A 13489-nucleotide genomic window follows, 5' to 3' on the forward strand; every position below is an offset into this window, starting at 1 on the left:
TCTTTGACCCGAATTTCTTGGATACAGCGTTCTTCCTTATAGACAGGACAGTCGCGGGAGGATGCGGCATGGTCACCCTGACAGTTCACACAACGAGGAGACGGAGGTGGACAGTCACCCTCATGGGCATCCCTGCCACAAGTGACACATTTAGCCGCATTGGAACAAGACTGTCGAGTGTAATTGAAACGCTGACACTGGTAGCAGCGCGTAGGTGTCGGGACATAGGGGCGAACAGAAATAACCTCGTAGCCCGCCTTGATGCGCGATGGCAGCTTAACACTATTGAAAGTCAAGAAAAGTGTCCGGGTCGGTACAAGGTCATTGTTGACCTTTTTCATGACCCTATGGACAGCCGTCACGCCCTGCTCAGCGAGGAAAGATTGAATCTCCTCGTCAGTCAATCCGTCGAGGGAGCTAGTATAGACTACACCACGAGACGAATTCAAAGTTCGGTGAGCCTCCACCCGGACAGGGAACGTGTACAGGAGTGTGGCCCGAAGCAGTTTTTGTGCCTGAAAGGCGCTCTCAGTTTCTAGTAATAAGGTACCGTTACGCAACCTGGTACAAGATTTTACAGATCCGGCTATGGCATCTACGCCCTTCTGGATAACGAAAGGGTTGACAGAGGAAAAATCCTTTCCGTCCTCAGAGCGAGAAACGACGAGGAACTGTGGGGCAGGCGGTAGTACTTTTGTCACTGGTGGCGGGTCATGTTTCCGTTTTTGGGCAGAAGTCGAGAGAGATGGAGTGAAATCCATTGCGGAGGAATCCCCCATGATTGCCAGCGTCTCCGATGGCGCGCTCCTTCCTTGTGGGGACCCTCTCAGAGGGCACTCCCGCCTTAGATGAATGTTTACACCTCAGGTCACACCTCCCGAGAAACAGACGGAGGGGCCAATCGGCATGGTCAGAAGGTATCAGCTCAGGCAATCACCCCTCCCTGGGCCTGGCCTTTACCAGGGGGTACGTGCGTGCCTTACTGGCCTTTACCAGGGGGTACGTGCGTGCCTTACATGTCTACCCAGGGCGGGGAATTACGCGTTACCCCGTCACCGGCTACGCGTGCGAACGCGTGGGTCGGCCTTCAGGCACGCACAGGGAGGAAGGAAGAAGAGGAAAAAGAAGAGAGAGAGAGGGAGAGAGAGGACAGACTGTCTCAAACGCCGAGGCGGAGACTAGAGAAGGCAGGGAGAAGAAGGCAATGAGAAGGCAGGGAGAAGAAGGCAATGAGAAGGCAAGGAGAAGAAGGCAATGAGAAGGCAAGGCGAAGAAGGCAATGAGAAGAAGACAAGGGAAAGAGTAAGGAAGACAGTGAGGTGGAGAAGAGCAAAGAAAGGAACCAACCAAAGGAAGGAAGAAACGAGAAGTGAAAAAGCAAAATGACCGCAAATAGATGTCGTGGAACCGTCCGTCTCCGGACGCAGGCGCTAACGACCCCCTTGAGGGGGTGGGACTCCTTTTAGTCGCCTCTTACGACAGGCAGGAATACCTCGGGCCTATTCTAATCCCCGGACCCGCAGGGGGGATACCTAGTCCCTGTATACCAGTGATCCTGACTGATTTCGCCACTCATTTTAAGCGACTTCATTTCCCATCAAGATTTCCTTGGCAATAACAATAAACAAGAGCCAAGGTGATAGAGACAGAGGGGAGGGGGGACGACAATGGGCAGAGAGGAGAGGGAATAAACACGAAGGGGAGAGAGGAGCAGACGGAGGAGGTGGAGAGAGAGTGACAGAAAGAGGGTAGGAAAGGAGATTAGGACGTATATGCAATTTCTATGGATATTTTGCAATTGCAAAGCATTGCCGGGTTCTCCAGTAATGTATAAAATATTGTACCAATAATCAACGGAGCAGATGATTAATGCTGAAGCACGGAATCAAGAAAGATTCTCGATTGATATTTGGGAGGGAATAGTTGGTGATTTTGTTTAGCTTTGTGCTCTTCCGCCAACTGTCGAAATTACTTTGCTTTTTCCGATTATAGTTTACCTGATTTAGATGTTTCTTCAGCAGTATGACGAAAAAGGTGGTTCGTGTACGATGAAACTAATATCCATTTCTGTGTTAACCCCTTCGGCTCCTAAATGACATGTACATGAAATATTCATCGGAGTAGGTAGATGAATTCCCTGGTTTCCATATTCTACCAATCTAAATCCATTAACCTTTTGGGGCATTTGTGACACTCTGAGTGCTGCAAACTAGGTCAAAAATGCAGTGTCTTCTTGCCATTATTGTGGAAGACAGCAACACTATGCGCAATATACTATGGGGTACATCAGCACATCCGGGATTAAATGCGAAGGCAAGCTGACGCACATGTCAATGTTAACAGGAGACTTTTTAAACATTTCCCGCAAGAAAGTTTCATGTGGAATTCTAGAACGTTCTGCGCGTGTGTGTTTCCCTTGACTGATGGGTTATGAAGGGCTGTAGAAAAAGAAAGTAGGCCTACTGACACGGAAATAAAGCGTTTCCATATCCACGTTAACGAAAGTATTTTCTTCTGTTATGAGCAAGAAATGTGTCGTGAAATGGTTCAAATGGCTCTGAGCACTATTGGACTTAACATCTTAGGTCATCAGTCACCTAGAACTTAGAACTACTTAAACCTAACGAACCTAAGGACATCACACACATCCATGCCCGAGGCAGGATTCGAACCTGCGACCGTAGCAGGCCCGCGGTTCCGGACTGCAGCGCCTAGAACCGCAAGACCACCGCGGCCGGCTGTGTCGTGAAACTTTAGCCGTCCATGTTGTTATACACTATACATAAATGACCTGGCACACAACGTTTTTACCACATTAAGACAGCGAGTTGCGTGCTAGGTGGTCACATCATTACAAAATTTCTACACAAAGTTGGTGCTAAGACTGTCGGCTAACCTACATAGATAATTGTTATGTTATGGGTTTATATGGACAAAAAGCCGCGATACCCTTTGACCAAACGATCCTTTGTTAATTAGTGAAATCACGAATGAGCTTTAAGTGCCTATTGGAGTACCTATTCGGAGTAATTTATGGAGGCCAACCACAAATCTAATCGTGCGGAATGTAGATGTCTTGCAGATTTATCGGATAGAATCATAAGGAAGGAAGCCCACAAAGGAGTTCACTCACAAAACTATTGTTCGACAAATTTTTGAGTACCATTACCAACCAGCAGAAGAACAAGAAAAGATTCCACGAAGAGACGCTAAAAGAAATGTTAGAAACGGACGTTACTTTTAGAATTGCTTTCGTGTGTCACATGGCCGTATTTTCCATTGCTTTTTGCTGGAGCATTTGTGGATGTAGTGGCTTCTCGTTTATCAAGTTTGCGAATGAGTCCATCAAAATAAGTTTTCTCCGAAGACCTTTCCATAAACAATATGACAGAGAGAGAGAAACAGAGAGAGAGAGAGAGAGAGAGAGAGAGAGAGAGAGAGAGAGAGAGAGAGAGAGAGGGGGGGGGGAGGGAGAATTAAGATCTGGTCTTTTCACTGTGATGCTCGTCATATGGAGAATTGACTATTTATCCGACACCCGTACGATTTAACGGCAAGAAAGCGTAGTATCTTGGTGTCCCTGGTCACACTGTTTAACACCTTTATGGTGATAACGTCCAAATAAATGGGACAACAAGACACTAGTTTTGAGCTCTCCGATCGTTCTGATGAGGTGATACATCAGATTGTTGATTGTGGAACGTCCAGGGTTTCCAAGACATGTCGTAACGACAGGACCCTTTTTTAAATTTTTCATTCAATTGATCACTGTGACAATGACAACAGTACTTACAGAAATAAAAAAGCGTAGAGCACAAATTACTCACCGTTCCGTAATAATTCACTGATTTGTTCCTTGGTGTTATGAAACTTCTGCACAAAGCTGTTACCAGAACTGCAAAAGAAAAATAAGGATAGTTTCAGCATATATAATACAGCCAGTTAGTAATAAGTAAAAGTTGAGACGGGCAGGCACAAGACGGTTCTTAAAACATTTACTGATATTCCTCGTACCAAAACTAAAGCTCAAATCAGTTCTTCTGAAACGCTGACGCATCATCAGAATTTAATGTAGGAATAACAAGACTAACAGTCAGGGCAAAGAGGCGTTATTAACCTTTCAACACAGGCGCTTCCTGATTCGCGAGCGCAGGCAGGATTCAGGCAACCAAGCCTTCACAAGGAAAATAGCACCGGAGCTACCAGGAAAACATGCACAGCTCCCTGTGAGGCAGCCGTCTAGCAGACGACAGAACCTGTAAGGGAGCCGTCGGGCGAGCCGGCAAGTAAGCTTACAGCGAATCTTATGCCAGCTTGGACGACTATGTCGCGACAGTCCATTACGCCGGGCTTAGGACTGGCTAATCACGTAGAATAGAGGCATATTGAATTTTTTCCATAACACTGTTGCAGCAAATGATTAAAAACTTTTTGTTGTATTTTATGAATTTTAATTTCTCATTCAGAAAGCCAGAGGTTTTAAAACTCATTTTAAAGCCCCAAGTCAAGACGCTGAGCATTACGTGTTCTCAAATCTCGCCTTATAAGGGTCCAGCATTGTCGAACATGATCGTCTTGGTGGTCCAGGTGTTGTGGTGTGAAGAGGCATAATATTACATTGGTGTATTGACCTCCAAATCTTTAAACACGGTACTCTCACTTGTCAACGTTATTGTGACGCTGTACTCTTAACACAGTCGCTTTTTGCTACTCGAGGTCGAAGAATGAGACGAACTTTATAGCAGCATTCTCGAAAATGTGTCTTACCTTTCATTCTCTCTCCAAGAGAAGAGAGCCGGCGCGCGTGGAACTTTGTTCTTTTGAGCCATGCGAAAGTTGACAGTTGTGCAAGGTCAACCCTAATTAGGCTATAAACTCAAATAAGCCTGAACAATGTCAAAGAATCAAACGAAACGCCGCCTTTCCTCACAGAATGCGACAAGTCTACCACAGAACCAAACAATAGAGGCTAAACATACAACCTTTCGAGTTTCAACATGCTGTAACAATATGTCACCCACACAAACGATATGCCGTGTCCCTCTCAGCTAGTGAGCTAGTGGATCTCATTACTGATCGGGTCTGCGAGGTTCACTTATTCTTGTCAAATGCACACTGTATGTTGGTGCATTTTAAGAAGTGACGGATCAAATTTGTTTTATGGCAGAAAAGGGAACTAAGTCCTGCTGCAACTAAAAATAGACATACAAAATAAACAAAATTTGATACTAAAATAGACATACCAAATAAACAATTCGAGGAGAAGTGGCAAGTGTTGTATAATTGTTGCAAAGTGCAGTATTCTGGAGAACTTCCATTATTCGTAAGTAGACGATACATTAAGCCTCCGTTACTCGCGTGATCATTCTTGACACGTTTACTTGCGCGAATTACAGGTATCATCCACAACATAAACGGCGTATTTGGCCACTTTCATAGGTATATATGAATTATTTTAGAAGTGTTTTATTTAAATCTAAATGTAACACATTTAATACACAAATACAGTAAGGTATACACTCGGTTTTGGCCGGCCGGTGTGGCCGTGCGTTTCTAGGCGCTTCAGTCTGGAACCGCGTGACCGCTACGGTCGCAGGTTCGAATCCTGCCTCGGGCATGGATGTGTGTGATGTCCTTAGGTTAGTTAGGTTTAAGTAGTTCTAAGTTCTAGGGGACTGATGACCTCAGATGTTAAGTCCCATAGTGCTCAGAGCCATTTGAAACACTCGGCGTTGAATATTTTTGGCAACTGTTCTTCGTGAATAGCTCCACTACCTCTAGACAGCAGCCGAACACCTATCAAACCTGACGCATCTAAAGTGCAACCTGAATCGATTTTCACTGATGCATAAGGTAGCATCATTCAAGTCCGTTGCCCAGTGAGTTATCCCACAACTTGGGTGAACTCTTTCTAGAAAGTCTCAGAGATCCACACAGATAGCAGAAACCAGTGAAAGTTCTGATCTCTCTGACATCTGTTTCTTAAGCAACCCTTTCCCTCGAAAAGTTACCACGAACTTCATTGCCGTAAATACTACTACTACCTACTGCAGTAAATTTCATCCAAGAATAACGTCGTAATATCTGTCTCTGTCGTTGTTATACGAGCTTCATTTTTTGGTCCACCTTAACGCGTAATATTACAAGATTTCGTTCTAACATTGGTAGGATATTTACTTTTCCTCCATTTGGCTATTACATCGTTTGTTGAAAAAAATAAGACCTCTTGAATTACTTCTTCTGGGATTCAAATACATTATTTTCTGACACTTACTGTTCTGTGCCTAAATCATGACAGCTTTCATAAACACAATCTTCGTTCTTTGAGTCAGTACTACCACTGTCAGATCTTCATCAATCAGCCCATACAACCATTCCAGTTTTCGTCTAAGGTGTACTTTTTTTTAGCTTTGATATTTATTCTACAAAAAGTATTCTTGGTACAAAGCAAATTAACTGTAATCAGTTTAGAAACCCCTAAAATTATGCACATGAAAGTTTTATTGGATCTGGGAGAGCAATAAAGAAACATTTGAAAGTTGTGTTGAATCTAGGAAAGCAATACAGAAACATACACTTGTCTTGATTCAGAATTTAGTAACAATACTCGTGCAAATGTAAATGTCCTTCAGGCTATGATTCATATAAAAAAGCAAGTTGTAGACCTGATAGCCATTGATGGCCGAAACTAACGGATGGAGAGTTAACATACATGTAATGAAAATGGCGCGGACTACATCCAACACATTTAGACAAAAAAGACCAGGAAAATCAGTGTGTCATCCGCGAGGGTAACGGGCGAAGGAGGCATGAATCGGCGCAGCATAAGAAATCACTGCGAGAGTCGTTAGAGGCACCAAATTTTATCAAAGTCTCGGCTGCATCCTGTAAAAACGATGAGGAAAGTGTAGTAACCGCTACGATACATAATCATCTACATAATAAAGGAGGACAGGATTGCAAAAGAAATTTCCCCGGAATAAAAGAACTGTGTACAGACTTAAGATATCTTTCTTTGACCAACTTAACTTTCAGTGGCAGTGCAAATTGTGGAAGTTATGATAGTATGCATGATATGGAGGATGCATTGTGTAAAATAATTACTGAGGATATTTTATCGAAAATAGAAGTCAGCTAGATGGTATTCAGTTATGATAGACGAGTCTTCTAATATATTTTTGAACATTGTGTGGCCCATCGATTAGTTCTAGCAAACAGTCAAGCAGCTGAATACTGTTTGGAGCTTTTATTAAACTTTCAAGATATTCTGAACAGAATTTATAGCTACTCTGAACAGTCACCAAAGAATTCGAAAGTATTAAAAGATATGCAAGAAATAGTTAATAGACCACGGAAAAATTTGTTATAGTAGCTTGATTTCATTGGGAGAGACGGTAAATTCACAGTATGCACATTGGAATTCTTTGGTATCTGTGGTGGAAAAAGATCAGTAGCTGCTGGCTTGCTAAAAACTGTTAAGTGTCTTAAATTTTTGTCAGTATCGTCTTTATGAAAGATGTCATGTTTCTTGTTAACAAACTGTGCTTGGCATTTCAAAAGTCAAATTTAAATCACAGAGCAAACAAATTTGCTTGAAAGCAGGTATACATGGGCTTGAGAACCTTAAACTGAAATCTGGTCCTATTCACAGCTCTTTTACTGATAAAGTATCTCCGAAATGTCAAGAAGATGGGTCTAGTTTCTTGGAAACCTGATACAAGATTCATTGCAGCATAGAAGTGTTACAAAGCACACGGTTTGCAAATTCTTGGATAATCTGCTTATAAATTTAAATGGGAGACTAAGGTGGTTTAGAGAAGATAGGAGTTGTAATGTACTGCATCCCAAAAACTACAGAAGTGATGACGAGTATGGCAATAAGCAAATCACAGACATATACACACTAATTAATTCTGCACATCTATAAACTTAAATTATCTGTTGTTGGAATGCGCATTGTTTACGAAGGTGGTGTACAGTAGATTCGTCAGATGAGAGAACGATTCTCTCTTATGGATTTAATTATAGAATACGCCACTAGCATTCCCCTGCACACAACTGACTGCGATGGACGGTTTACCTGCATGAACAGAAATCGGAAATCGTCTTTTTGTAGAAAAGGTTTGATTCTGAAAAGGCATACATTGTGTGGAGCTTGTATGAAACCCACATATTCAAATGCGATGTGTATGGAATGTGTGGATCTACGTGAGTAAAAGTTAATATAAAAAATAATAAAATTTTATGTCGCAGATTACTGTTAGCTTATTCAATATACATATATTTCACTTTTACAATCATCTTTAATAGTACAATTTATACAATTTTCTACCAGCAGAATTTTGGACAAACTTTTCATATTCTGCACAAATGTAAATTTTGATCTGTGCATTTTCTGTGAACATTACTTTATTTTCTAGCTTAAACGCTTCTCCTACTCCATGTGCGTCTCTTCGGGAGAGTATTTGGTTCTGACTTCATTTTTATGAATGACAAAGCGCGACCGCATCGAACGAGGTGGAGGAACTTTTGGAATGAATGTATAATCAGCGAATGGACTGCCCTGCCAGTTCTCCTGACGTGTGTACCATCGAGAACGTGGGGGATACGGTGGGAAGACGTATTGCAGCACGTCCACATACACCAACGCCAACCCAAAAGTTGTCAACTGTGCAGGGGAGGGGTGTGTGGAACGGCCCATCACGAGACCACCTTTGCTACCTTGTAATAAGCATGGGTGCACGTTGCAGAGCATGCACTGCCGTCCGTTGATCACACAGCACATTACGAGCCATGTCCTGTCTTTTGTAATGTCCAGGGGCACCATAAATCGCAACGACTTTAGTGTAATTATTGCCTTCGAATAAATTGCGCTAAACTCTAGCATTTCTTTCTATGTATGGTCCCAGTTTCATCGAGCCGTGTTATTTAGCACTGACACATCGTGCACATCTTACTACTTCTCCATCTCTGTAATCCTCCGTTAATCCCAGGTCTTGTATTTTGTTCTTGTGTGAACTGCAATCGGAAAGGCATGTTTCGGGGAACACTGTTTTCATACTGTAACTGTAGCCATCTCGAAATCTCACTTTCGATGACCACCCTCGCAACTTATTTTTTAATCAGGAAGAAAGAACTGTCATTTGTATTTTGAATTGTGTCTGGGAGCAAGCAATTAAAACAGGAAACATATTCGTCTCCTCTTCTGTGCTCACAATGTCGACGTGTATTGTGCCAAGGTGGTTGGTCGGAAGCGTCACGGTACCAGTAGCACTTACAATAGGGTCGGAAACGCTAGTCGGAAAATCCATATAGTCCGCTGCTCCATCTGAAGTTGCAAGCTAGATGTATCCCTTGTTAGAAGCCGTTTGCGACTTCACGTCGGCGGGCACCGTGACTAACACTGATGACCCATTATAGCTTTCTAGATAGTAGGTTAACGTAGCTGAGGTAAGTAAACAAAACCCTGGAAGTTGACAGTAACTTATAATCTTCTGGCAATATTTTATAATCATACTCGCCCACAGAGCATATTATGCCCAAAAATGGCTTAATGACCACTTTGCACATGATTGTATAGCCAAAACGTCGCACAGATAGAAATCCAACTGTGTATTTGGCGGGGCGTGCTGGAGTAATCTGTGCTTAAAGCTCTCCACCCGTAAAACGTTACAGACAAATGACACTTAATAAATGGACATGATTCAATATTTCTGTACAGGTCAGCATGCTGCTGGTGAGCGTCTGTCGTATCAAATGAATAGAATGTGAGGATCCATTTTCTGTGGCTATCGGGTTTCATAATGGTTCGTATAACTTACCAGCACAATGAACGTTTTGGTATCCTATGTGTTAACAGATGTATGGAGCGGGGTTTCAATTGTCACGTGCTTGTGGCTATTTGCTTGTAGAGTACCAACGCAAAACATACAGCAATACTGTGTTTAGATTCCTGCTGACTGCTAGCATAAACAACTGAAGCGATAAAGAAACTCGTACAGACATGCGTAGTCAAATACAGAGATATGTAAAGAGGCAGAATATGGCGCTGCGGTCGGCAACTTCTATATAAGACAAACAGAGTGTGGCGCATTTGTTAGATCGGTTACTGCTACTACAATGGCAGGTTACCAAGATTGAGTTTGAACGTGGTGTTATAGTCGGCGCACGAGCGAGGTAGCGATGAAGTGGGGATTTTCCCGTACAACCACGTCACAAGTGTACTATGAATATCAGGAATCCGGTAAAACATCAAATCCCCGACATCGCTGCGGCGGGAAAAAAATCCTCCAAGAACGGGACCAAGACGACTGAAGAGAGTCGTTCAACGTGAGAGAAGTGCAACCCTTCCGCAAACTGCTGCGAATTTCAATGCTGTCCCATCAACAAGTGTCAGTGTGGGGAACCATTCAACAAAACATCATCGATATGGCCTTTCGGAACCGAATGCCCACTCGTGTACCATTGATGACTGCACGAACAAAGTTTCACGTCTTGCCTGGGCCCGTCAACACCGACATTGGACTTTTGATGACTGGAAGCATGTCGGGCGAGTCTTATTTAAAATTGTTTCGAGTGGATGGACGTGTACGGGCATGGAGACAACCGCATGAATCTATGGACCCTGCACGTCAGCAGGGGACTGTTCAAGCTGGTGGAGGCTCTGTAATGGTGTGGGGTTGTGCAGTTGGAGTGATATGGGTCCCCTGATACATCTACATACGACTCTTGACAGGTGACACGTACGTAAGCATCCTGTCTGATCACCTGCATCCATTCATGTTAATTAAGCATTCCGACAAGTTGCTCAACTCCAGTAGGGCAATGCGACACCCCACACGTCCAGAATTGCTAATGAGGGCCTCCAGGAACACTCTTCCGAGTTTAAACACTTCCGCTTGAGCATATCTGGGATGCCTTACAGCGTGCTTTTCAGAAGAGATGTCCATCCCATCGGACTCTTACGGATTTATGGACACCCCTGCAGTATTCATTGTGTCAATTTCCTCCAGCACTTCAGACATTAGTAGAGTTCAAGCCACGTCGTATTGTGGCACTTCTGCGTGCTCGCGGGGGCCCTACACGATATTAGGCAGGTGTACTCGTTTCTTTGGTTCTTCAGTGTATCTTCGGTGTGAGAATACTCTATGAAAGGCGAACTGATTCGTTATTCCTTTGAGTATAGGGCCAGGTTACGCTGTTACGGATTTATCCCGTGACATGTCGTGTCGTTATAAAATCAAAAACTCTGTGTACATGTATCTGCTTCAGTAACGAACAAATGGTTTTACAGATAGCGCAATGTTATCACATTCCAGTAACCAGTAATACTAAAGAATGCTGGATAAAATTATAAGTTTCACATTTGCAGTCCCATTAAAAAAAAATTCATTCAGTGCAGCGACAACTCCTTTGGGGACGATGACGAATCGTTATGTCTAGAAATTTAATTACCAAACAATACTATCTTGTTACGTTCATCGTCACAGGAAGGACAATTATGTTAGTTTACATCAGTACAAACGCGCCAAGAGTCCCCTTCCGTAACTGGGTGCCCACCGTGCTTGAATGTGGTGCGACGGAGCAGTGTTCAATACACGTTACTGCAATGGATTTTTCTTTACTGGGCGGAGTGCAAGGAGGTTGTTTCAGCAAAGTGACTAGCGGGCAACGGCTGAGTATAGGGACTTGATGCCCTCCACATTGTATCCAAATTACGCCATTGGCAGAGGATGACGCAAAGGCTTGTCAGCATCTCGCGACCCTCATGGACTGATCAAGGAGGTTTTTTTTTAAGTACGTCAGCCAAGTAATGTATAAATTAACACAGGTAAAATTTTAATCCGTTTTTGAGATATACATCATTGTTCCGTACTGTAACTGACAAGGTGGGGTAGAGGCAAAGTGGTGACCAACCGCCGTTTCTCTCACCTTACCGTAAGCCGCGAACGAACAAATAGTATAACATCACGGCACAATTCTTACAACCCAACACTGGCTGCTTGCGAGAAAGAACAACCTTTAGTTTTGAAACGTGCGCGAGAACAACCTTTAGTTTTGAAACGTGCGCGAACTAAGCTGGCCACCGCTTTGTTGGCTGACCGCAGGGCCTGGAAACAACAGGGTGTTTGCGGCGCTCCCTGCTCCCTGGGGTGCTGCTGCTGGCGGGTTATTTACTCGTTACGTGGAAGCATTTCGGCCTCCGGTGGCGGCACTCGCAGGAATTGGTTCATCAGCTAAAGGACCCCTCCTTTCGTCCCGTCCTCTCTGGCAATTCAGCTAATTAGGTTCCGGCGTGGAAACAGTAAGCAAGGGTCCTGTAATGTGCTATGCCGACCGTGCTAATTGAGCATCTTCCAGGAATCGTTAACAATCTTCTCTAGAAAGAAGTTTCCGAAGATTATTGGTCCTTCGTTAACTCTGAAACTTTTCCCACCTTTCGCACTCATTAACTACTGGGAACCACACTTCACTGACAAGCAAGTATGTTTGCATTTGCAGTGTTTACACTGTGTGTCAGGACTATTTACAAGTAAATGTTATGTCAACTATACAGATATATACGCTGTGTATCAGGAAGAAAAATGAATGTTTCAAATGGCTGTGGCAGGGAAAGTTTCAAGACTTTAAAATTGGGCATATGTAGGTCATTTTTCATTTGAAACCCTATAATGTATGTATCAATGTAATCAGGAAAGACTATAGAATTTAATAAAGTCATAAAAATTCCGATTTTTCCACTATTTATAAGTACCCTGTATCCTTAAAACAGTGTCATTCTCCATCGGCAAAAAACATGTAACGGGAGGGAGGGGGAGAAAAAGAGGGGGGAGGAGAGATGGTTGGTTAGGGCCTAGTGTGTCACTGAAATGGAGGTCATCAGATGGCAAGGAATGAGGAAGGAATCAGCCTTTGCTTTTCTGGAGGGATCATTCTGGCATTCGATAGAAACCTAAATCAGATGACCTGATGGGAATTTCAATCTTGCTCCTCATGTAATTCCACCTTTTTTTAACCACTAAACCAACTTATTTGAAAATACAGGGGGGGGGGGGGAATAATTTATTAGCATTCCATGCTCGCATAGTCGTTTCACATGTAGCGAAAATTTGCAACTAATTTTGGATAACTCTACTACACAGCTAACTGTAATGTCTGTTAATCATCCAAAACACATTACAAAACTCATCTGCTATTAATTAAGAAAAGTATGTTATGAAACGATAAGACAATGCGGCCTCGATAACGGTCACTGACACATTACCGATGACTGCCACTGGAACATAGAGTGGGGCACAAAGGATACTTTCAGAATTAATTGATTAATATAATAAACTAACAAGTTCCCCGAAAGTATGTCAGGATAACTGCCATCTCAGTGCAAAAATGGAAGGTAACTGCTACAGGCAGGTGAACAGAATGCTTAAAATTTGTGCCCGGCCACGCCCCGGACCTGTAGCAGCATTAGCGCCAATCTCATCGTAATGTG

At 43.2% G+C, this 13489-nt stretch overlaps 1 protein-coding gene across 6 annotated transcripts in view; it reads right to left on the bottom strand.

The window, feature by feature from the left end:
* LOC126255530 (ran-binding protein 3) overlaps positions 1 to 13489 on the bottom strand; it is a 349149-nt gene that overhangs the window by 203839 nt on the left and 131821 nt on the right. For all 6 annotated transcript variants that reach the window (XM_049955406.1, XM_049955409.1, XM_049955403.1 and 3 more), the window contains one exon: positions 3828 to 3895. The gene's annotated coding sequence lies outside the window, so the exon portion shown is untranslated. The remainder of the gene's footprint in view (positions 1 to 3827; positions 3896 to 13489) is intronic.

The sequence above is a fragment of the Schistocerca nitens genome, chromosome 1 (assembly GCF_023898315.1).
Source record: "Schistocerca nitens isolate TAMUIC-IGC-003100 chromosome 1, iqSchNite1.1, whole genome shotgun sequence".
Classification (NCBI taxonomy): Eukaryota; Metazoa; Arthropoda; class Insecta; order Orthoptera; family Acrididae; genus Schistocerca; species Schistocerca nitens.